The sequence below is a fragment of the Staurois parvus genome, unplaced genomic scaffold, assembly GCF_062004578.1.
Source record: "Staurois parvus isolate SC_StPar_1 unplaced genomic scaffold, SC_StPar_1.0 ptg000145l, whole genome shotgun sequence".
Lineage (NCBI taxonomy): Eukaryota > Metazoa > Chordata > Amphibia > Anura > Ranidae > Staurois > Staurois parvus.
The window spans coordinates 20640261-20663867 of NW_028317941.1; the positions used below are offsets into that span (position 1 = coordinate 20640261).

General features: G+C 43.8%; 1 protein-coding gene across 1 annotated transcript in view; it reads right to left on the reverse strand.

Moving 5' to 3' along the window:
- The window catches only part of BCOR (BCL6 corepressor), a 302507-nt gene that overhangs the window by 118362 nt on the left and 160538 nt on the right, over nt 1-23607 (reverse strand). The window contains exon 3 of the mRNA XM_089673919.1: nt 1172-1252. The gene's annotated coding sequence lies outside the window, so the exon portion shown is untranslated. The remainder of the gene's footprint in view (nt 1-1171; nt 1253-23607) is intronic.

Here is a 23607-nt window from a genome sequence, read left to right on the forward strand (position 1 = left end):
GTTTTTTGGGGCAGGGGGGCACCAGATGACCCTACCCCCTCATGATTTCCTCTACCCAGCATACCTGACATCACAAGGGGGCGGGGTACCGGTGACGTCATTGAGTGGCCCTGCCACTGGCAGCAGCGTTCATTGTGATTGACGTTGGATCTACTTCAGGGGACAATTTTTTTTTAGTTTTTTAATAAAGGACTTATCAAAAACTGTTGCTGTGCTTTTATTCACTTTTTGGTGAATACGTAGGTGTACTATGTACTCCGTACTCATTGACATGGGAGGGCAGGATCTGAGGGCCCCCTTGTTAAAGGGGGCTTCCAGATTCTGATAAGTCACTCAGTCACTCCCCCAAAGACACCACAACCACAGCCCAGGGTTGTGGGGAAAAGGCCCTTGTTCTTATCATTCATCAATGTTGCAGTCATGTGGCCTGTTATGGTTAAGGGGGGGGGGGAGGGGGTCAGATGAAACAAAAATTGATTATTTGTTTCAGTTTCACTACCAGGGACTGAAATGCTACAAAAAAACTCTTTTTATGCTGAGCTAATCAAAATGACCACAGCTGATCACAGTTGAAATTCAGATGGCTTTGTGTGACATTGAGAAGGTGATTAGCTACACCTGATTGAGTTTACAAGTCATTTTTAGGAGGGGGGTGATCATTGATTCTGATTTTGATTTTTTTTTTCTGACATGTTGGTGTTATATCTTTCACTTGGGTGTTATGAGTTGCACTGAGTAAATACAGCTGGATAAAACAGAAACGGTGTCTGTCTTCATTTCAGGCTGCATAGCAACAAAATGTGATTATTTTAAAGGTGGTGATTTTTTCTATACCCACTGTATGATAAGAATGCAGGGGGTGATCAATTACATTTCTTGGGAAAACATCTGTATAAATAAACTTTGTTTCTTTAGAATGTGAAGGTATTTTTAGGATTATGTAGCAGCTAGTAAGGCCCACGCCAAAGGGCTCATATTATCTCTTGATACTCTAAATCTTTACAGTAACAAGCAAATTGCCTGGGCATAGACATGTCATTTTTGCAGGTGTCAGGTCTTCAGCTGCATGCCCATTCCAAGCTTCTGCTTTTACATTAGATTAGAGTCCTTCTTTAATTTTATAGACAACAGGTTAAACACAAATTAGGGAATTAATGGCTTTTGCACTTACCAAAGTCTTGTGTTTAAAGCCGTTAATTAGCTCTCAGTCCACTAAATTTCTTCTGGTCCGAAACAATTTTGTACCATCAGCCTACAGGGGAAATTAAACAGAGGAAATCAAACATCTAGTTAATATTTTAATAAAATGAATATGATTTACCAAGGCTGGCCATAAAAAAACCTGATCTGACATTTTAATGAGGACTGGGCAATTTATATGAACCCCAGAAAATGATAATGTGTGCTTTGACAATGAATGCAAAGATACTTTTCAATTTCTATAAACTTGCCAATCCTACCCTCGTTACCACAGGTGCTCCATTTCAGTCATTTGGGTGAGCTCCTGGGTAAACAGTGGTTAGTTCCTGTTCTACAGATGACATGCAGATACCTCCCCACCCATTATACTCAGAAAGGTAACGTATAAGCCTATGGCTAGCCATAGTAACTTAGACAAAATTGTTCTGGCTAGAGCTAAGGCTAGCCACACATGCTGAATTTCTTTTGATTCCTCCATACAAACAGCATGGATGAATGAATTTCCCCTTCTGGCTGTTGTTATGAGACCCAATATTTGATTGAATGCCATGACTGTTCAGGACTCAAATTTCCACCCAGCTCCTTTGATTTTTCAAATCAATTTTGTCAAATCAGACAGTGCCAACAGGGAGTCGGATGAAATTTGAGCCATATATGGCCATCTTAAGCCTGTGCAATGGGGAATAACATCCTTTCATAAAGTGGCTATATTAGAGGCTATACAGATACAAACTGATTATGGAGGCCTCATTGTTTATCATTGGGGAAACAATATGACCAACTGAGATTTCCTAATGTGTCCAACTGATCGAAATTGAATGAGGGTGTTTAGCCCTTGGACATTATGTTTTCTTATTCTGGCTAGATTGGGCATCCCATATTAATGGTTAGTATTAGAGATTAGCTATAGGGATGGAATAATCTGTGAATAACAGTTCTTCGTGATAGGCAAATTTCGTTTCTTGATTATACTGTTGTGTGATTAAGAATTGCAAGTGCTGTTCAATGTCTTCTCTTGTTCTTTGTAAGTTGAGGAGCTGTTATGGGGCGCTTCATGGTAACACTGGCATCACACTGTATGTGTGTGTGTTGTCAATAATTGTTCATAGAACCCAGTACACATATACAGTGCATTTGCACTAGCGTGTACCATGATGAAAGTTCTGTGTATTGTGATGCACTTAGTTTAAAAAAAACAAAAAAGTAGAGAAGTAATTTTAAAATGAATGATTTGCCTAATGCAGCACACATCAAACCCATGAATTGAAGTGCACTGCATTGTGGTAAGAATGGACCTTTTTGAAAGCATGTAAAGTATAGTAAAACCAAGGAATCACCCATGTAGGAAATCTTTAAGCACCTGGGAGACACAACAAGATTAATCTCAGATGTACTAGAACACAGAGAAAAACTTGTGAAAGGGCCTTTAATTAACAAACAATTTTATTCCAGTCTGCAAGAGCCATGCACACTAGAGCATTAGCACAAAGCAACTGAATAATTGTATAGTAAATCAGTGAAAATTGATCACCACAATTGGAGGTTAAAAATCTTATAAGCGCAAAGTCATATAAACTCACAGGAGGTTTAGGATGTACCACTGAAAACTGGCTATGCTGCTAAACCCTTTTTATTAGGTTACCATTGTATCCAGCTGAGCCTCCAACTAGGATGGCAAACTTTTTTCAATGTGGAGGTATTGCTAAACAGTATATAGTATAGAATAATTAAAGGGAAAGGATTACATGAACCTTCATGCCTACACAGCTGGAGAACATATTAAATTGTAGTTTATGTACATTATGTCAGATATTTTGATGAACATCAATTTGTTTGCATTTTAGGTACATTTTTTTTCTTTTGATTTTTGCCATTTTATTCAACACGGAGTGCTTTTTCAACACTGGCATTAAGCAGGACCTATTTTCCCAAATTAGCCTTTCAGTAACTCCTACAGGGTAGTACAGCAATGGGCAAACTACGGCCCGGCGGACCTTTTAATCCGGCCCGCGGAGCGTGATACATTGGCTGTCAGGATGTGTGTAGGCGGGGCAGCGTGACGAACGTGAGGGGAGCTAGGCTCCTCTCACAGTCCGCCCTGAAGACCGGAACGGCACGGGATACATTGGCTGTCAAGATGTGTGTAGGCGGGGCAGCGTGACGAACGTGAGGGGAGCTAGGCTCCTCTCACAGTCCGCCCTGAAGACCGGAACGGCGCGGGATACATTGGCTGTCAGGATGTGTGTAGGCGGGGCAGCGTGACGAACGTGAGGGGAGCTAGGCTCCTCTCACAGTCCGCCCTGAAGACCGGAACGGCGCGGGATACATTGGCTGTCAGGATGTGTGTAGGCGGGGCAGTGTGACGAACGTGAGGGGAGCTAGGCTCCTCTCACAGTCCGCCCTGAAGACCGGAACGGCGCGGGAACACGGCGAGAGGAACGCGCGGAGCAAAGGTAAGTAAATTGACACGGGGGGACTTGGCTTACTACTTGGGGGGGAATAGTACTATGGGGGATGAATTAATATGGGGAATGAATTACTATAGGGGGGATGAATTACTATATGGGGTATGAATTACTATGGGGGATGAATTACTATATGGGGGATGAATTACTATATGGGGAAAGAATTACTATGGGGGATGAATTACTATATGGGGGATTAATTACTATGCTTACTATGGGGGAATATTACTATACTTACTATGGATGACACATACACATCATTCATCTACTCTTGGTCCGGCCCCCGGGTCCAATATATGAACCCATTGCGGCCCTCAAGTCAAAAAGTTTGCCCACCCCTGGGGTAGTAGCTTTAAAGAAAATCTATTATCTTTTTTTTAACTGTTCTGTGCTCACCCCCCTGCTGCTGACATTTCAACAACAGCTAGGAAGGAGACAGAGACTTCCTATTGGCAGTTTGTCTCAGATCTAAGCACTTTCCTGAGACAAGCATCAACAAGAGTAATGCAGAGGGAGGGAAGATGTGTAAGTCTTGGCATTCCTTTTACTGCTGCTTGTCTCTGGAAGATGTTGAGAGCCAGGACAAACTGCCACTATGAAGCACCTGTCTCCTTCCTAGCTGTTGTCAGACTTGCTTTGGCAGGAGGTGGGGAGTGCAGTTCAGACCTGAAAGCTAGGTTTAGGAAGCAACTAGGAATATGGGAAAAATTACTACAAGTATATGATAGATCTTCTTTAAGATGGCCTTACATGAGTTAGAAAATATCAAGCAACCCATTTTGATTACCGACTGCGACAATCAGGCCATGTAGGGATGCAATAACAAGCTGTTGAAGTGATCATTGAAACTATGAATGCACCAAGAATTTTTCAAGGTGGTACAAAATCCACAAATTTTTACCCGCATCTATACGTAGATTAAATGTGGAAGGATATTATGTCAGGTCCAAAAAGCACATAGGTTTTGGCTACACTGCTTGTCTTTTCAGAAGACTCCATGATAATTCACTTACCCAAAAGGTGTAATTATAGCCATAGCAAAGCATGTGAATGTCATGGGGCCCAGTATTTATGTAATGTATGCAGGTAGCAATAGTTTTTGGCAAATACATTTGAAATAACTAAGTGTATAAATAGTTTTGAGACCTCTAAAAAAAAGTGCTATAGAAACAAATGAGATTCTTCATCACTTGAAGAAATTTGATAGTTTTGATATGAAGAGTTGATAGGTAAGAGCCCCCTATAGGGCATGTAAACCCAATAATTAATTCTCTTTTTTTGTCCTTTTTGGTCTGTTAAATATATCTTTGAAAGTGTTTCGTTATGTGTGTTTAATAAGTACAAAGCATACCTGTTTATCCTTCCAATAATTTTGTCAGCTGATAACTTCCTGCGCTCTCTGCCTTTGCTGCATTTTTATAAATTAATTTACATTGTTCTTGTTTATCTCTGAGAACTACAGAATCCCTTCCCTCTATATTGTGGACTTGAGGGGGAGTTTTTGTGGTTTTGTCCTTTAATGACAGTGTGGCTTTCACATTTGTACAGTATGGCGAGTGACTGTTGTCACGATAGGTTAGGAAGTGTGTTACTGGGAGGATCACCAGGTGAAAATAAAGGGGAAAAATGTCTAAAATCAGAAATAATAATATCTAAAGGCTAGTCAATTGCAACATATCACTTTTTGCTCTTGGGTTTAGCTATACTTTAATTGTTTTGCAATAGGGCTCTATAACATATAGTGACGATTCTGTATGAACTGATACGGAAGTGACAATCGGGCCATGTTGGGGTGCAGTAACAAGCCAATAAACTGATTAATAAAAGTGACTTTTTTTAATGATATTTGTCAGCATAGTGCAAATCAACCAAATTTTCACCAGGTGACTATTGCATTGATACATAGTCGACTTACAGGCACACATTTCATTAACGGTCTATTAATATCTATGCATATGCACACAGGTGCATTAGTGTTAGGCAGAAGCATTGTCTTGAGTCACTGTGTGTATCTTTTCTAGATTACCATGCCTTTTGATGCATTTTTGAATTCATGCTTGTTAATACCTGTGGCTAATGCATCAAAACATGTTATATGCTTATTCAGGCACGCTCACTGACTTGTATGGGCCTTCTAATGCACTAAAGCACAGAAAAAAAGAGTGTCATATTTTTCAAAATGCATTACACCAAGATACAAAAACTGGCACTATTTTTATTATTGGGATGTTGGATGCGTGTTTTAGCGCACTGCATCATATGCGTTAAATTGCAACAGTGTAAATGTGTCCTCAGTCCCCTAAAAAGGCCCAGCCTGCTCCATACACACAAACTATAATAAGCATCCAGCCAAGCATGTGGAAAAGATGTCTCCCTCACACCAGGCGCTTGTTGTGCGCACAGAGATGTGGTTAGCAATGGGTTGCAGGCAGCTCGCTCACAGCACAATACGTGCAGCGGAAAAGCAAACGCAACTGAAGTATAAGCTGTGTCATAACCGCTGCTCCCCGCTATGTGTATGTGATTGGGAGGTCTGCCCAGCCTCCTGCCTTTTAACCTCTCATGTTCAGGAACTTACTCAACCTGTCTGCTGCCTCTGCATTCAGCTCAGTTGTGACACCAGGCCTCTATGGCCGTCCACTTACCCCTCTATCATCAAGAACACTGTGCTGGCTAGAACAGGAATACATTGCTAGACAAATGATCAAATCTGCCAGTATAATCAAGTACTGCAACTGTTAATAGAAACCCGTCTGCTAGTTTACTTATCTGCTGACTGTAATCCCCAGCACAACAAGGAAACTAACCAGTGATTTCCATTCTCTTTCCACAGGAAATATTCCTAGGGTTAAGCTAAGGCTAAGGAAACTTCAGCACTTGGTCTGCTATTAAGGTGTCTATAGACAGCAGACACAGTGTATCAGGCACAACCAGAGGATCTGCAAGGCAAACTAGGCATTACCCTAGGGCCCAATGGGTGTCTAAGGGGCCCAGCCAGAACCTTCCTGCTCCTGCAGTAAACCAGGGGAATAGCACAGAGAAAGTCAAAGATGTGTACCTGCCAGCTCCACCTGCACTTGGAGGTAGTTGGTGTCTGATGGAGTAGGTTACACTAGTAATCGGGGTCAATTCTCTGTACTTATTGCAGTCTTTATCAATGTCAAGAGAAGAAATGGGAGGGAGGCAAAGCTGCTACTATATCTAAGGTCATGTTCTTTGCCACCAGTTTTAAACTGGCCATACAGTTTAAGAAAATCTAACGGGAGCGCCTGCCTGATCAACAAAAATCTATTACGCAATCAACTTTTTTCATAGGAGCCAGGTGAAAAATATTGGCCAAACAGCGCTTGGAGCCAATCATATGCAGACACTGTTCATTTATTCATACAGCCGGTGTTAGTGGCTGTCAGAATTAAAATAACCTGGCAGGGGAATTAGCCCATCCACCCCATTTGTGTGTATGCAGGAATTTGTGATATTCAATTTGTTCGGCCTGCAGACCAAACGAAAAAAAACATTATTAGTATATTGGCAATCCTTAGAGTGCCTTGTCCCAGCCCCCCCCCCCCCCTCCCCAACAATAAGCTGATGCTGTGGATATCAACAGCGTGCCTCCTCTATCCCTTTCCATGGACTAAACACAAATGGTTACACAATGCAACAGTTTGTTTTAAGGGACCTGGCTTAGGCTGCATTTATTGTACACTAGTGTCTGTTACTGCGACACACATTAACCCATGGTTATAAGGCCCCTTTCACATAGGCGATCTGATCAAGTCTGAATGTCAGTGTTTCAGGTGGACCTGATCGGATGGTCTATGTATCCCTATGGACCCACCTACCTGCAATCCGATCTACTAACAAAAAAAAAAAAACAGAAGGGCATCTGTCCGCCTCCAACTAGGCGGATCAGATCGGAGGGCAGTCAGTTGTAAATACACAGCTGGTCCGTTTACACCTGGCCTCCCATAGAGCAGAGAGGGTTGCGTTTTTGTCTGCTCTGTATGAACTGAGTGCACATGGACCTGTCATTTGCCCGCCTTGCTCTGATCAGCAAGGGATCAGCGGACAGATTCCATGCTGATCACAACAGAGTCCGCTTCATGTGACAGGGGCCTTAGTCTTTTATTTATTTTGAATGATACCCCAACGTAAATAAGCAGTAAATCCAAGCGCACCTGTTCTATAGCACACAATACACAAATGTGAATGTTTTTTGTATCGTGTTGCACTGCATTGTCAAAAATAGTGCAGGTGCATTATTTTTTGTGAGTTGATGTGTGCACTACTAATTCATTAAAATGTCAAAGTGAATGAAAAGATGCAACAGCTTCTGTGATTTGGAGGATGATGGGCTGATTGTTTTTCTTGAATTTTAATCACTGGGATCTATAAGCTTTAAACCCAAACTTCCTGTTGGTTCATGATGTTGTTATGCATTTTCTCCCAAATTCTGTTGCCATCCCACTGGAGTACACATTCTGGAAGGAGCCTTCCCTTTCCAGTGCAGAATAGGGAAAGACAGCACACTGTCGTTGCTGAGATATGCCTGTTGAAAGGTGGCCACAGGGTGATTATTCTTGCATCTACCCTACGATCTGTCTACCCTAGGGGCAAGCTGAGAGCTCCATAAACTTGTAAGGTCAGCAGCCAACAGTGGACAGCTGGTAAGACTGGAAGCCTTCCATAGATATGAGGTTGTCAGCTGTGGCATAAGCAACATGCGAACTAAAGATATTCATGGTATAGGAATATGTATTGTTTTCCTGTATAGGAAGGGACTGAAAAATGTGGATACTGTGCAGTATGTAACCACAACATGACCCTATTTCTGGCACACATTCAGAATATCAAGAATGTAGACCACACCACGGATGGTTCTGGACAGGACTGTAGTGTGGTCTGCATTCTTCTCTGCTCAAATTGTACTAAGTATGCATCTCCAGGGAATCCAAATGTGGACCTATAATGGACGTAAATATGGTCACCTATGGCTTATAGCAAATGCTGTTGCCACATGTGTATATAAAGCTAGCTATATTTATTCATTATTATTTATTACAGGTACTTATATACCATATGCATAGCTTTCTCACTTTCAGCCCACGGGCTGAACAAGAAAAATTAATCAAGAGGAGTCGACACTGTTGGCTATTGTATTCAGACAGCTGCAGTACGCACACCTGCCTGAATACCCAAACGGTATTTACCACACTTTTCCACCTGGTCCCTTTAAAAGAGAAGTATGAACTTTAGAGAAAAAAAAGAACATTATACTTACCTAGTTGGATGCACCATTTATCCGATTCTGCATCTGTCCCATGCTGCCTCTGCACAGACATCTGAGTGATCAAACACTGCGATCGCTCAGTTCTCCCCTCCTCTGTGAGCAGAGAGCCGTGATTGTCAATCTCCGACTCTCTGCTCTGCCCGTCTAGCACCCATTGTGGTGCTGGGCTGTGGAGAGGGTGGTAGGGACTGGCTCAGGTTTTTGGTGGATCGCTAAGAGGCTAAGCCAGGTGCTGGTCCAGGCTTCTGGGTGGATCCTGACCATGCTTTTGGGCAGAAGGTGAGGTGGTAATTATGAGAGCACTCAGCAGAATACCATATTTTAGACAGTAACCAATTACCCTACCAGCATGTCTTTGGAGTGTTGGAGGAAATCAAAGTACTCGGAGGAAGCCCATGCCAGCACAGAACTTGCAAACCCAATATAGTTAGTGTCCTGACTGAGACTCAAGCCAAGGTCCCCACTGCTGCAAGGCAGAACTACTAACCACTAAGCCACTGTGCTGCCCTTTATGCTAATTATTTGGAGCCTGACACTATATAAGGGCAGTAGAATATGATTACTGAAATAAAAGTAGTGGCAATATTTGCTAGATAGTTATAAGACCATGTATACCAGCCACACACCAAACTCTTACACTGTCCAAGTGAACATCCAAGCTGCCGTAACTTCAATCACCCCTCCAGCGGAGACCGATACTGACGGAGAATGCAATAGAAACTTAATCTATCTTCAATTCGTTTCACTTTCCTGAAAATAATACCCCAACGCATGCCCACATTTCTCACACCAGGACCATCTGCAATACACAAGTCTACACCAATCTTCCACGGCCCCTCGTTTATTGACTTCACTAAGACATCTTTAAAAGCAAACTTTGATTTTATTCAGTAGAGACGCAAATGACAAAGGCTATATATTAAACAGAGGGTAGATTTGGTGATGCAACGCAAGAATCAGCGCACAGCGTACACAGTGAACTTTTTCCAGCTTCGTGGCTTGGAAAGGAATCCCCACACCCCTTTTATTATCGACGGATTAATGTCTGTAAATGTTCCTAGTTCTGAGCCGTCTGCGCCATTTTAAAGTGAGCGTTGGAGAGAGGGAGGTGGAGGGATTTTAGCTGCTGGAGACAGCTAGAAGAAGAATTATATGCAGTGGGGGGCAGGTCTGGCAGTAATGTGCATTTCAGGTAATTATGCAAGCAATTCAGGCCTGGAGCAAAGTCTCTAAAGAGTTGCATTAACTAGCTTTAACGCTTTCTCTGCTAGGCCCTATTAGCCAGGGTCTGCTAGAGACTTCTGCTTTTTGCAGAGTGAGACAAAAGGGAAGGGAGAAAACAGTAAGGATGTGATTTTAATGATATATCGAGGTATGTGCTGTACATGTAGCAACTGAGTATGTCACACTGTTGCAACAGTGACAGCAAACAGCGGTGCCGATACATCAGTCTCATTGACATATAATTACACTGTGTAAGAGGGATGCAGAGTTGTAATATACAGTATGTGGTGTAGGGAAGACTGCAATACATGAATCAACAGAGGATGAATTAGGGGAATATAAATCAGAGGTGCAGGCAAAGAAGGAATTTATTCTCTAGTAAAATCAATGAAAAAAAAGTAATAATTTCATACGTAAAAAATACAGTGAGCCATGTTTGCTGATTTACAGATATAAAGTGTATTTATTAGAAACTTGAAGCCGAATTTACAAAAGCAAAGTTAGATTAAAGTGGTATCAATCTCTTTGTTAACTAGGGAGCTTAACCACTTTAATACCGGGCTATAGCCAAAAGATGACTACAGTGCGGTTCTCTAGTTCTGGGAGGGCATCTATAGACTTCCTCCCAGAAAATGCCTCCCATATGCCCACTGGGGACAAGCATCGGGCACACTCTGTGATCGCCGTGTCCTTTGGACATAGCTGATTACAGATTGCGGTAAAGGGCCAATCACAGTGGCCCTTTGCCATGTGATCAGCTGTGTCCAATCACAGTTGATCACATGTACACAGACTTGCCAGTTTTTGGCAGTCTTTTCCTTACACGATGTGTCTGTGTGAGGAAAAAAGAGCCAATGCCAGCAAGGCTGTCAGTAGTTTGTTTACCCTGATAGTCAGGCCACTGTTCATCAGTGCCCTGATTATCAATGCAGCTTATTAGTACAAATCAGTGCCCATAAGTTCAGTCTATTAGTGCTACCTCATCAGTGACTTCTTATCAGTGTCCATCAGTGCAGCCTATCAGTGCCCATCAGTGCAGCATCATCAAGCACACATAAGTGAAGAATAAAAATTATTTAATTGCAAAATTTAATTACAAAAATGAAGAAAAATGTTGTGTCCCATGCCACCATCTTCTTTGCTTACGTCATCAGGATCCAGCTGTCTCTCACAGGTTCTTTCAGATGGCCCCCTGATGATGCCTTGTGGCACATGCTCAGTGTTCAAGGGATTGTCCTGAATCCTCCTGCAATATTTGACATGAGTATACAGAAGCCTGCAAGCAGCTGGGAGCATGTCATTCTTATCTAGGCAGAAAAGGCAGAGGAACAGAACTCGCACCAGGGTAAAAAAAGGTATTTTGCAAAAAAAGATTATATTGCAATTTTGTGAAAAAAAGGGAGAGCGAGCAGTATTCTTGCAAAAAGAATTTTTTTTTTATTTTTTAACATATTTTTAACAGGCAGTAAACGTTTTAAACAAGCCCTCACTGCCTTATCTACCTGCTTGTACTGTGAGGTAATTCATCCTCAAAATGGCAATTGAGACTTTAAAGCTACATTTGCATGAATGAATGGAGCATACAGCAGATTTCTGCAGCAGGAATCAACAGATTCTTGTGACTGGAATCACAAGTGGATGTGAACAGCTGCGTCCAGGAAGCCTGTACAAAGTAAGAATAGGTTGACAGGAGTGGCTGCTGTTTGCATGTATCCACACATCCTGCGTTTACCTGTGGTAAGGGATGAATGAGCAACCCTGGAAGCAGAAAGATTGCATCCAGTGTCAGACATCTGCCTCCATGTAGAGGTGAAATAGTTTATACCCCACAGTAACTTTACACATCCAGAATAAAGTGAAGGTTTGGATTTTTTTTGTGTAAAAATAACAAACATGTTATACTTACCTGCTCTGTGTAATGGTTTTGCACAGAGTAGACCTAATCTTCCTCTTCTGGGGTCCCCCAGAGCTCTAGGCTGCACCCCCCTGCCAGAGCAAGCCACTTGCACTCATGCGTGCATGCTCCCAAGCCCTGCTCTGTGTGTCCATAAGACACAAAACGGAGCTTGACCCCACCCCCTGCTCTTCATCACTGACTCTGATTGACAGCAGCCAATGAGAAGCGAGAGAGCCGAGAGACTCGGCTCTCATGCACATCGCTGGATTGAGATTGGGCTCAGGTATGTATTTAAGGGGAGTTGTGGGAGAAGCTGCATGCTGAAGGTTTTTTACCTTAATGCATAGAAGGCAGTAAGGTAAAAACTTTCTGCCTTTACAACCACTTTAAAATGTAAGCATAGCCAAACTATTGTTTTTGTGTTGGATACAGTAGGAAAGGGCTAGGACCTCTGAAATGTTTTTCTTATTGCTGGTTTTGTCCCCGCCGGGCACCCTATTTGTCCTAGTGACCATTCTCACCAAGACAAAAAATGTTAGACAATCCAACCTTTTACCATTGTCACCAGAACAGCAGTTGAGGGGAAATCTTCCAATGAAGGCAACTGTTTCTGTGACAGCTGTCTAAGGGGGGATTTCCCTCACTTTGAAAAGATTCCCTCTCATTTCCTGTTGCGTCTCCAGGGCAGGAAATAACAGGCAATTTCCCCATTGGGACACAAATAGCAAAAGATAAATCAATTTGTTATTTTTTTATTTCAGGTACTTATATAGCGCCGTCCATTTACGCAGCGCTTTACACATATATATTGTACATTCACATTAGTCCCTAACCCTCAAGGGGCGTACAATCTAAGGTCCCTAACTCACATTCATACATACACATACTAGGGCCAATTTAGACAGGATCCAATTAACCTACCAGCATGTCTTTGGAGTGTGGGAGGAAACTGGAGTACCCGGAGGAAACCCACGCAGGCACAGGGAGAACATGCAAACCCCAGGCAGGTGGTGCCGTGGCTGGGATTCGAACAGACGACCCTAGTGCTGCCAGGCGGAAGTGCCACTGTGCTGCCCAATTCACACCATATCCAAAATTAAATCAAGTCTTGGCTATACAGAAAGAAATTTTTTTTTTACCTTGTTTCTCTTTCCGCTCAATGGGTTTTCAAGTAATATTTTTCTCAATGCCTATGTTCCTTTACCCAAGTTAGTACTTCCAATTTCAGCATTAAGACTTGCAATTTGGTAATATGGAATACTAATATACAGTAAACGTATAAAATCATTTTAATAGAGACTGCATTGGGGTAAGAGCTAGCACCTTTTTCCCCAAACCCCAGGAATGTTTGACATTTTATTTTCTTTTGTGCCTCTGAAATGGTAATCGTGTTAGAGAAATATGCACAACTGGTGTACATAAGTGTCTTCTATTTAATATGAACCTTTCACCTGTACACACCTATAAAATGCATAGGAGTAAGAAGCACTCCAGAAAGTGCCCCCATATATCACTCAGCTATTTCGTCTTGTTGAAACATCTCATGAATGCAATACAGCTCCTTGAAGCTCAGTGCAAACCTTACCTTGCAGCCCAGGTTAAGAGTTCTGGTATTTATGAACCCATATATATGACAGTGTGTCAACACTTCACTTAAGGCTCAATTCACTAAGCTATGACACATGTATTATTTGCAAAATTGATTATTTTCAGTTCTCACAATAATGGCCCTTATGACAATTATACTGTATATTGTTAATACCTTAAACTGTATATTGTTTATTCCTTAATGAATTCAGCCTGATGTGTTGGTAAATAGTTCCAAAAATGTGTGCACCCTCATCCGTAATAGTTCATCGCTTCATTATTTTAGTCCAGATCATCAGAGTAACCATGCCCATATCATTTCTGAGCTGCATTGAATCTGTACATTATTTTTAGCTGTGATAGTTTTGGCATACTACACTTGGGCGCAACCAGTGTTGGCACTAACTAAATTTAAACCACAAAAGACAAACGAAATAAGGTTTTTAAAAATGCAAAGAATGACACCTAAAAAGAAACAGTAACTTAGTAAACTAACAGTATCATGACTGCATATAATTACTGTAACTCTGAAATCAACTCATCTTAACCCCTAAGCCTCTTAAAATAAAGATAGGCCTACAGAGTGACGTAGAAAAAGCTATGGCAGCACCTGGAACTACGAGGCGTGGGGAAGAAGGGAGGGCCCGTCGGAGAGGCTGCTAAGGAAACTGAACTGTGAGGTTTCCAGTATAGAGGGGTTGAAATTGGACCTCAGGATCTTGGCTTGTCACAGAACACCCCCCTTCTTTTGTGCAGTAAAAAGCATTTGCTTAGCTGTCTTAGAAGTGTAGATTTATTGCCCTCTGAACGTTTGATACAGACTGATATTAACACTGTATGAAGTCAGAAACCCCAGCATAAAAACTTATAGGACAGCTTATGTGTGTAGTTCTACAACATAGTTTAAAGAAGTCTGTGTCAAGGCGCTTTCAGACTGCCCCCACTGCGCAGTACAGTGTACTCACGGATTTGATGAAGGTTTGCTGTGCTTTGCCATGAACTTCTATTATTTCCCATGGTTTTGGTGTGTTTTCTGAAGGTCCTGTATGCAGAACTTTTGCTGTGCTTTCAGAAAACGCAAAAAAACCTTGGGACATAATAGAAGTCTATAGCAAAGCGTAGCTAACCCGCACCAAAGCCGCAGATACACTGAGCACAGGATCAGTGTGAAGCCGCCCTCAGGTTTATGAAGTAATTGTAAGAAAGATGATGAATAAAATATCATTATGGGTATATTATTATTGCTACTAGAACTAGAACTTTATTGCACAGCCCTGATCCCCAATTGCATATAGACAGCTCTCCCACTGCTTGTCCTTGCTTTAGGAATACTTTATGTTCAGATCAATGACACATATTGCCACAGTTGACACTGCCAGCTGCTACAGAGAGAGACAGCCAGAGGGCCCCATCAAAATTATGCTATGGGGCCCCATGATTTGTAGTTAGGACCCTAGGCCTGCAGCTAATTTAAAAAAATGAGTAAAACCCCTAAACCTAATGTTATAACTGGGTGCATATCATAGTGGAAAGAAACGTATCACCATTTTATTGCACTAAATTCATCCTGACATCTGATTGTATCACCAACACATTGAATGTGTACAATAATGGGCTATAGTTGGCAGCATGGTAAGTAAAACGATGACATAAGTGTGTATGTACCTTTAAGCCGTTGATGCAGTACGCTTATTGCAGATTCAGGATTCATGATATGCTCTTGTTTAGCTGGGCTCAGCCATGTGCTCCTCTGAGCATTTTCTAGCAGTAAACATCCATTTATGCATTCCTTGCGCACGTCTGCATAAAGATCAATTAAATCTTATTTCACATGATGTCTAGTAGTCCCCATGTCTGCCGCTGATTTAGCAAGGGCTGCGCTACTCAAATCCTTGAGGGCTACGATTCTCACATGGCTTAAAGAGACCCTGTCACAAGGGAAGAAGAGCAATATCCACAACTAGAGTGACAGTATGTTGATCATTGAGTATATCAGCCCTTTGGATGTGTCTCACTTCCAAATAACAAACACTGCGGTGAGATGAGACTTAGATGAAGCTGCAATAAACTCAGCTCATTGTGTGGCATGCACATTATTCAGCTTGCTTCAAATTCTTCAGCAGGGTTCCAGTGAACCCTAGGTTTTCTCCAGAGGTTGTTAGGGGTTCCTTGATCAATTTCTGCCTCTCAGTTCCCAATGACACCATTGGCTGTTCTACAGGAATCTGTGTGTATACACGAGTTGCAATTCTCTATTTCACCAACCTGCCAATTGCTAAGCTTCCGTGCAATGTGTGAGTCAAACGTTTTCAACCAGAGCTCCATGGAACCCCAAGGTTTTCTCCAGAGGTTGCTTTAACCAAGGCTGATTGACCACCCATCGGATGGTACCTGCATGGTTCCTGGCCCAACGCTACTTGGCAAAACCCGCAGCATGATATCCTAAACTTTTTAGAGCTGATATAAGGATGGCTTTCTGACCACCACTGTAAGGGTTGCATGCTTTCTACTGACCACCAGTATAAGGGTCATTTATTTCCCTTCATAGTCCCCCCATTAACTGGTTTTACTAAGGGTTTTCAGAAATCAGTAAATTATTGTAGGTGTTCCTCGCAGTCAGTTGAATGAAAAAAACTGACCGATTCTCCCATCCACACACTCGAGGTGGATGGGGGAATCCCCGCACTGTGTTACTGTATTCTAGCAGTGAGGAAACTTCAGCACCATCAGTATACGCTATAGCCTGCAGTGCCGATTGAAAAGGTGGTTGTACAGAAGTCAATAGGTACTTCAACTTCTGTACAACCACAGAGTCCATACATTGAACAAAAATCAGTTGGTCCTTGCTGAACCAGCTGAATTTCAATCCATCTATGCGCAGCTCTAGCCTGCTGGATTTCTCTTCACGGTTTTTTTTTTCAGTTATGTTGCTCTTCTAGCCCACAGTACAGAGCTGTAGAGTATGAAGACCATAAGCTTTCTAGCAGTAGATAGCATAACAAAATGTTCCAAGGGTGAAACTATGCCGTACCCAAGTAGATCGCAGGCATAAATGTGTTCCTTCTTATTTACCAGCTGCGTGCTCACATTACATTCAGTGCAAAATCAGATGTTTTCACTCTTTGAGTTGTTAACCTCTTGACATCGGCCTCACACATATATGTGGCACCATGGAGGTGAGCTTTAATGCTGGGCTGTCCCATGTACATGTCCACTGATCTGTGCTGGAAGCACACGGACATGGTACTCCCAGAACAATAACAGAGCTGTCCCGAGAGCTGTCTATGACGGGGTTTCTCATCCAGGGTTCCATGTAACTCTAGGGTTCTTCCAGAGGTTGCTAGGGGTTCCTTGATCAATTTCTAGCTCTCAGATAACTTCCCACTAACACCATTGATCTTTTTAGATATTTGTAAGGAGGCAATTCTTCCTAGTAACCACAAGTGTAAGGAGCATTCTTCCCACTGACCATCACACTAATGTATCATGGGTTTTAGATATAGTCAATTTTAGCAGGGGTTCCCTGAAACTAATATGCTATTTCAAGGGTTCCTCTGTGTTGAAAAGGTTGAGAAAGACTGACCTTTGATAAGGTGCTAAATTACCAATTATGTCATCCCTTTGATAGTTTGCGGTGTTCATTCTAAATGGCACCCCAACACATCTTGCCAATGCATGTGTGTGGCAGCACAGCAAAGAACCAATGGCCTGTTCACACTACATGCATATTCCCATGGTCCTAATATAAAGTAGTGGTGTGCACATCTCTGCTGTTTTGCAGTATGATCTGGAAATATGACCTGTCTGATTTTGTTTTCATTGTTCAGCAATGTGTCAAAGCATATCATAAAGCATTACAATGCAGAAAAATGTAAAACTAAAATGCAGATAATTCACCAATGCATAGATGTGATGGCCCTAAGGCTAGGTTCATACTTGTGTGCCTGCATTTTCAATATTCCTCCACTGAAGTCTATGGAACCAAAAATGTGCCTTCTCATACCACACAAAACATTTTGAGTTGTTTAGGTGTGTTGACGTTCTGAAGGGGCTTCCTAATGCAGCATGTTTGCTCTGTCGTGCAACAAGAATTATACCCCTGTGGTGTTTTGTAGGCAGTACTGCCCACTGAATGTGACCCTTTCAAGTGAATGGGACTGTAATGTGCTGCCAAGGAAACACATGCATTGCATGCCACTGAGGCATGGGGTTTGGGCTTTAGTACTCATTTACACTTGAGTTCCCTCTAAAGAGCAATCCATTGTGTTTGACAGGTAGTGAGGAGGCCTCTTTTATCCTCTAAAAACCTGGTCCAGCACACAGCAATTGTGTGGATACATACACCCCATTCGGCTGCCTTCGCATCTTAAGAGCAGGTAAAAATGTGACTCAACTGCATATTTTTACTGCTCCCCAAGTGTAAACATTGTCTAAGAGGGCTAAAACAGGCAGTAAGAGTGGGTTCACATCTGTGAGGATTGTGTGTGCACGTTTGTGTTTGTACAGCTGCCCATTCATTTGAATAGGCTGCTGTACCCATGAGAAATGAGAAGCCTCTGATCTTTTCTTCAAAGTGTGCCACACTGAACCACATTGTGCTCTGGCTTCATGTGGTTTATCGCAAGTGAAAATGTGCTGTGTTTTTAGGTGGGCAGTGGAATTATGAATTAACGAAACCCTCTCACGTCTGCTAATCAGCAGAACATTTTGCCTGCAGTTCAGGAACACGTGCGATTCTGCCTGAGTTCCTGACCCACACAGATGTGAACCAAGGCTAGGCAGGTGACATACCACCATGGACCGCTCCCCAGAGAGCATCTAAATGAGCCCTTAATACAACGCACCCCCAGCCGCGCTGGATTGAACAATTTGCACCTATGGCCTCATGCACACCGCAGCTGTTGAATGCCTCTTTTACAGGCGTTTGGTTTTCTTTTTCTACCCCTAAACACCCCCCTAGTTAGCCTATGTGCCCACGCACCCATAGGCGTTGGATTTAGAGGCAGAACTCTGAACGCATCAAAACTGCATCCAGGAGAGGAGCTTTTGGGCAGAAAAAGCGCCAGATGCATCTAAACATGGGTAAAAGTGTCCAAACGGGCCTAAGTACTAGGAACATTAGCACTTGAGCATTTTTTTTTCCATTTCAATGGCCAAAATAAATTAATATTCTGGCCAATGAAATACACAAACACCCAGGTATCTGACAAGCCTAAACACGTGCAACACCCCCCAGGTTTGTTTGGTAGTTTTTTTGTTACATAGAGGCTGAGTAGCAGCCTGGGGATGAGTCAGCCTCAGAGTGAGGTATTAAAGCAGAGTTCCACTCATGCTGTCAAAAAATAAAAGTCAGCAGCTACAAAAACTGTAGCTGCTGACTTTTAAAAAACAGTCACTTACCTGTCCCTCGGTATGTCTCCCGCAGCCCATTTCACCGGCCTATATTCCATGAGGCCTGCATCTTCAGTGTGGGCACCCGGCAGTGATAGCTTGCGGCTTCCCACTGCGCATGCACAAGTAGCGCTGCGCTTCATGAATGATCCTGTAGTCTTCTTGGACCTGTCATGTGTCCCGAAAGACTACAGGAAGCGAGGGAGGACACCTTCCGCTTCCAGACCGGAAGTGGGAGCAGGTACCTGTCAAATTGGGTACCCGTATCTCCCCCCCCCCGCCCCCCAAAGGTGACAATCCTTAATGGAGAGCTGGGGAACAGTCCTTAAAGCGGAACTTCCCCTTGTGGGTGGAGCTCCGCTTTAAGGCTGGGAGGCTCTAGCAGATCAGGGCTTCTAGAATCCTCCCACCTTTCCAGAAACCTGAGATCTTTCTGGAGTAGCAGAGAGGAGGAAAAGAGGCCCAGATCTGCATGTTTGAGGGACCTTGTCCAATCCCCTGGCAGAAGGCTGGGCATGGTGAACAGGACAACCCTCAAATGTGGTACAGCCTGGGGAGGGAAGTGCGCAGTGTCAGGTGGAAGATGGACTGAGGAAAGTTGGAGTGTGGAGCCTGTGAGGGGAGCCTACCTACAGGGAGGTCGCTGAAGAAGAGGATCTCCACTGTACCATCGTCTCCTAGGGAGGACATCCTGAACAGCAGGGCAGAAGCCAGCCCAGTGTAAGGCCTGAAGCCAGCCACCAACCCACTAAGCTAACAGGAGAGGACAGTGTGAGTACTCGTTCTTGTTCACTCCCTTACTATCTCACATCTGGACTACTGCAACTCCCTTCTCACCGGGCCTACCTCATCACAGACTATCCCCGCTTCAGTCCATCCTGAACTCAGCGCCCAGACTCATCCACGTTACCAACCGCTCCGCTTCTGCCACCCCCCTCTGTCATTCCCTCCACTGGCTCCTGATTGCCTAACACATTAAATTCAAACTAACACAGACATACAAACCAATTCTTAACGCTGCCCCAAACTACCTCACTGACCTGATACCCCAATACCACCCAACCCGTACTCTTCGCTCATCACAAGACCTCCTACTTTCTAGCTCCCTGGTCTCCTCCTCCCACTCCCGACTGCAGGACTTCTCCAGGACTTCCCCCATCCTCTGGAACTCACTACCACAATCCATCAGACTGTCACCTACCCTCCTCACCTTTAGGCGCACCCTGAAAACCCATCTCTTCAGGGAAGCCTACCCCACCCTCACCTAACAGCCGATCTCCTCCACTCCTCCTACCACTCCATCCCCCACAGCCACTTCCTCCTGTACCATTATCCCCTCCCTCCTAGATTGTAAGCTCGAAAGAGCAGGGCCCTTGACCCCCTCGTGTTTTGTTTTGTTACTGTATTGTCTCATGTTCTGTCCCCCACTATAATGTACAGCGCTGAGCAAACCTTTTAGCGCTATATAAATACTGTATAATAATAATAATACTCCTACACCCCCTGGGTCAGATGAGGGGAAGGTGCAAGACCCAACCAGCTTCTTATCCGGGATTGTTGTAAATTGACAGCTCTTGAGCCCTCTTGTGTAGGGGGGCTACCCTCAGGCAGCTGGATAAAGAGGTACACTAGAAAGCCTTTAGTGCTCTTCAAGGAGCGATTATTGCGATCTGCATTCTTGTACATAGTTGCTAATGCAGGCCATAGACGGTTTGTTTATTGCCTGATTTTTCAGCCAAAAAATGAAACATTGGTCGTTCTATTGCCACCAATGATTGCGAAAATCGGCCATTTGTCGCAAATTTTTCAGCATGACCGATAAAAGAAATGAGGAGGAACCGCAAAAATTGGCCGATGACTAACGGTGCAAAAATCGGCCGATAAACCGTCTATGGCCTGCAAAAGGAGTTGTCCTCAAGTTGTACAGTTCCTCGGGCATCCCATGTGCCCTTAGACCTCATCCAAGTTTAACCTCTTAATAAGAAAAACCCCACAAAACCAAGCTCAGGACTGTTCATTGACTGCAGTGTGGAAAATGCATGTTGTCTGGCCGTGCAGAGCACAGTGGGACCCAATTCAAGTCCAGTGGCCCCTGAGGAGATAGTGTTACACACGTGTGCAGAAATGTGGCTCAGGCGCCTTTTTAAAGTGCGTTTTTCTCCTTTTCAGAGAAAAGTGTTTAGGTAAACCCCTGTGTGCACAAAGACTATGTCGTGAATGGGCCCTGTGCTCAGAATTCCCGTCTACAAGAAAGCTGTCCCCCATAGAAGGGCTGTGTACAGACAGGTGAGGAGAGGAGCGCACAACGTGGGAGAAGACGACGACAGAAGATAGACGGGGCTGAGCGAGGCGCGCCGCTTCCCGGCACTTGTCTGCAGAAGCTGCTATTCATACCGCCCCTCCCCCACACACTCCGCTCGGCTCCCTTCTCATTTCAGCCGACAGGAAACTCGAAGTTAAAAGGAAAAACCCACACAGAACACATGCACGGCATTAGACACACAGCGCCTGAGAGAGAAAGCGCGCCACGGCGGACTTCCCCGCTCCATACACGTCTGTATACAGAGAGGAGACGGGGAATTTATCACATGTCTGCACCGCGCCGCCATTAACCCCTTCCTTCCTCCCAGCTACAGTAACCCTTTCCTCCCATCTCAGTTGCTCGGGCTGCTTTTCAGAATTCTGTAAACATTTCAGTAGCCAGGTTTTCTGGAGTTCACTTTGTACATCCCGTGATAAGTGTGAACAATGGAGGAGCACCAGAGTACTAACTAGTCCTTGAGCGGCTTCATGTTTGGAGTGGCCCCAGCAATTCCTGTGCAGGCAATACACTGACCTTTAGGGCAGCCCATGTCTCCGGCCGCTGCAGGTATTCAACACTTCTGTGTTACTTCTTGTCCCCCCCCATACACAGTGGTTCTTCCCACAAGCTCATACCACATGACAGGCTATACAAGCCAGTGGGAGGAACCACTGCAGGTGATGGGGGGAGCAGATATTAGATTTTTTCAGCTGGCCAAGTACTAGCATTGGTGTTTGATGAAGGATAAGGTAATGCCTCATTTTAGGTAAGGTATTGCTATTTGCTGTCTTCACCCTGTAGTGGCAACATTGGTCAGTTTCTCTTCCCCTTTTGCATTACAAAAAGCGGAAGAAAAAAAAACATGACCATGTAATTCTATAGAACTCTTCACACTGATCCATTGCGCGTCCGGTGGGGTTTTTGTAAATCATGTTTGGTGCATTAAAAAAAAAACGCACCTCCCTATTGAAATAAATAGAAAATGTGGCAAAAATGCACCCCTTTGCATTTCTAGTGCATTTTTTTGAGTCACTTTTTTCCAGTGAAAAATGCACCGCAAACGTGATAAAAACATATATGCATTTTTGCCCTGTTTTTGCTACAGATCACTGGAAGTAGCAAAGCTCTGGAAAGTTATTTTGGCTGTACATCTGTGGATCACAGGAGCGAAGTTCATTCTGCACTCCTGTGACCCGCTTTCAGCTGACAGCGGGCTGATGTCACTCAGCCGGTCCAGGCTGGGGAAGGATCGTGACCATATGGTCGGGATCCACCCCAGAGTCTGGAGCATGACTTGGCTCAGCCTCTCAGCAATCCACTGAGGGCTGGAGCCAGCCGCTACCCTCCCCTCCATAGCCGAGGGGTAGAGAGCAGACAGTGAGAACTGACAGTTACCACTCTGTGCTCACAGCCACTGTGATCGCTGAGTTCTCACCCTTAGTCCTCATGCTTACTGGACGGTTTTACAGCGGCTATTTTTGGCTTCTGGCATTTTTTTCTACAGCCAGCAAACTCCCCAGCATGTTATCCTATGTATTCATGCACATATAGGCTTTAACCTCTTCACACCGGCCACACACAAATGTGCCTGTGTGTGTCTGGGCCTAGACGCCGAGCGGCCGCACATTGCGTTCTATTAAAAAAGGACATATGTGCCAAGAGCGCGCACCCTGCCTGCTCCCAGCACACATGTCCGGTACTCACAGAAAGGTCCCGATCTCTTTTGATCATGTGACAGCGGTTACGTGATCGGGACCTTTCCCAATCATGTACCTGCCGTCACAGCGGTCACATGACCCTAAACCCCGCCCCCCCCAGATTCTGGAACCCTTAAAGGGCCGAGAGGTGCCGGCGTGAAGGGGTTAATCAGCGCTTTTTGGCAGAAGCGTTTTCTGCCTGGAAAAAAAACCCAGAACTAGTAGGTTTCAAGAGGAGTTTTTTAACTGTAAAAATGCTCTAACACTGATAAAAGCTAAAAAACGCCAAAATAAACGTGGCTATCTGGTGTTTATGAGCGTTTTTGAGCCTAAAGATTTTGTGGGAGTATAACTTTGCAAAAAACCGCAAATGATCAGTGTGCCCTGATGATCAGTGTAGCCCCAGCAGTGCCATTTGTCAGTGTCCATCAATGCCAGCTGTCAGTGCTTATCAATGCTACCTGCCAGTGCCTCATCAATGCCACATATCTGCCTACCAGTGCACATCAATGCCACATATCAGTGTCCATCTGAGCTGCTTTTCAGTGTCACCT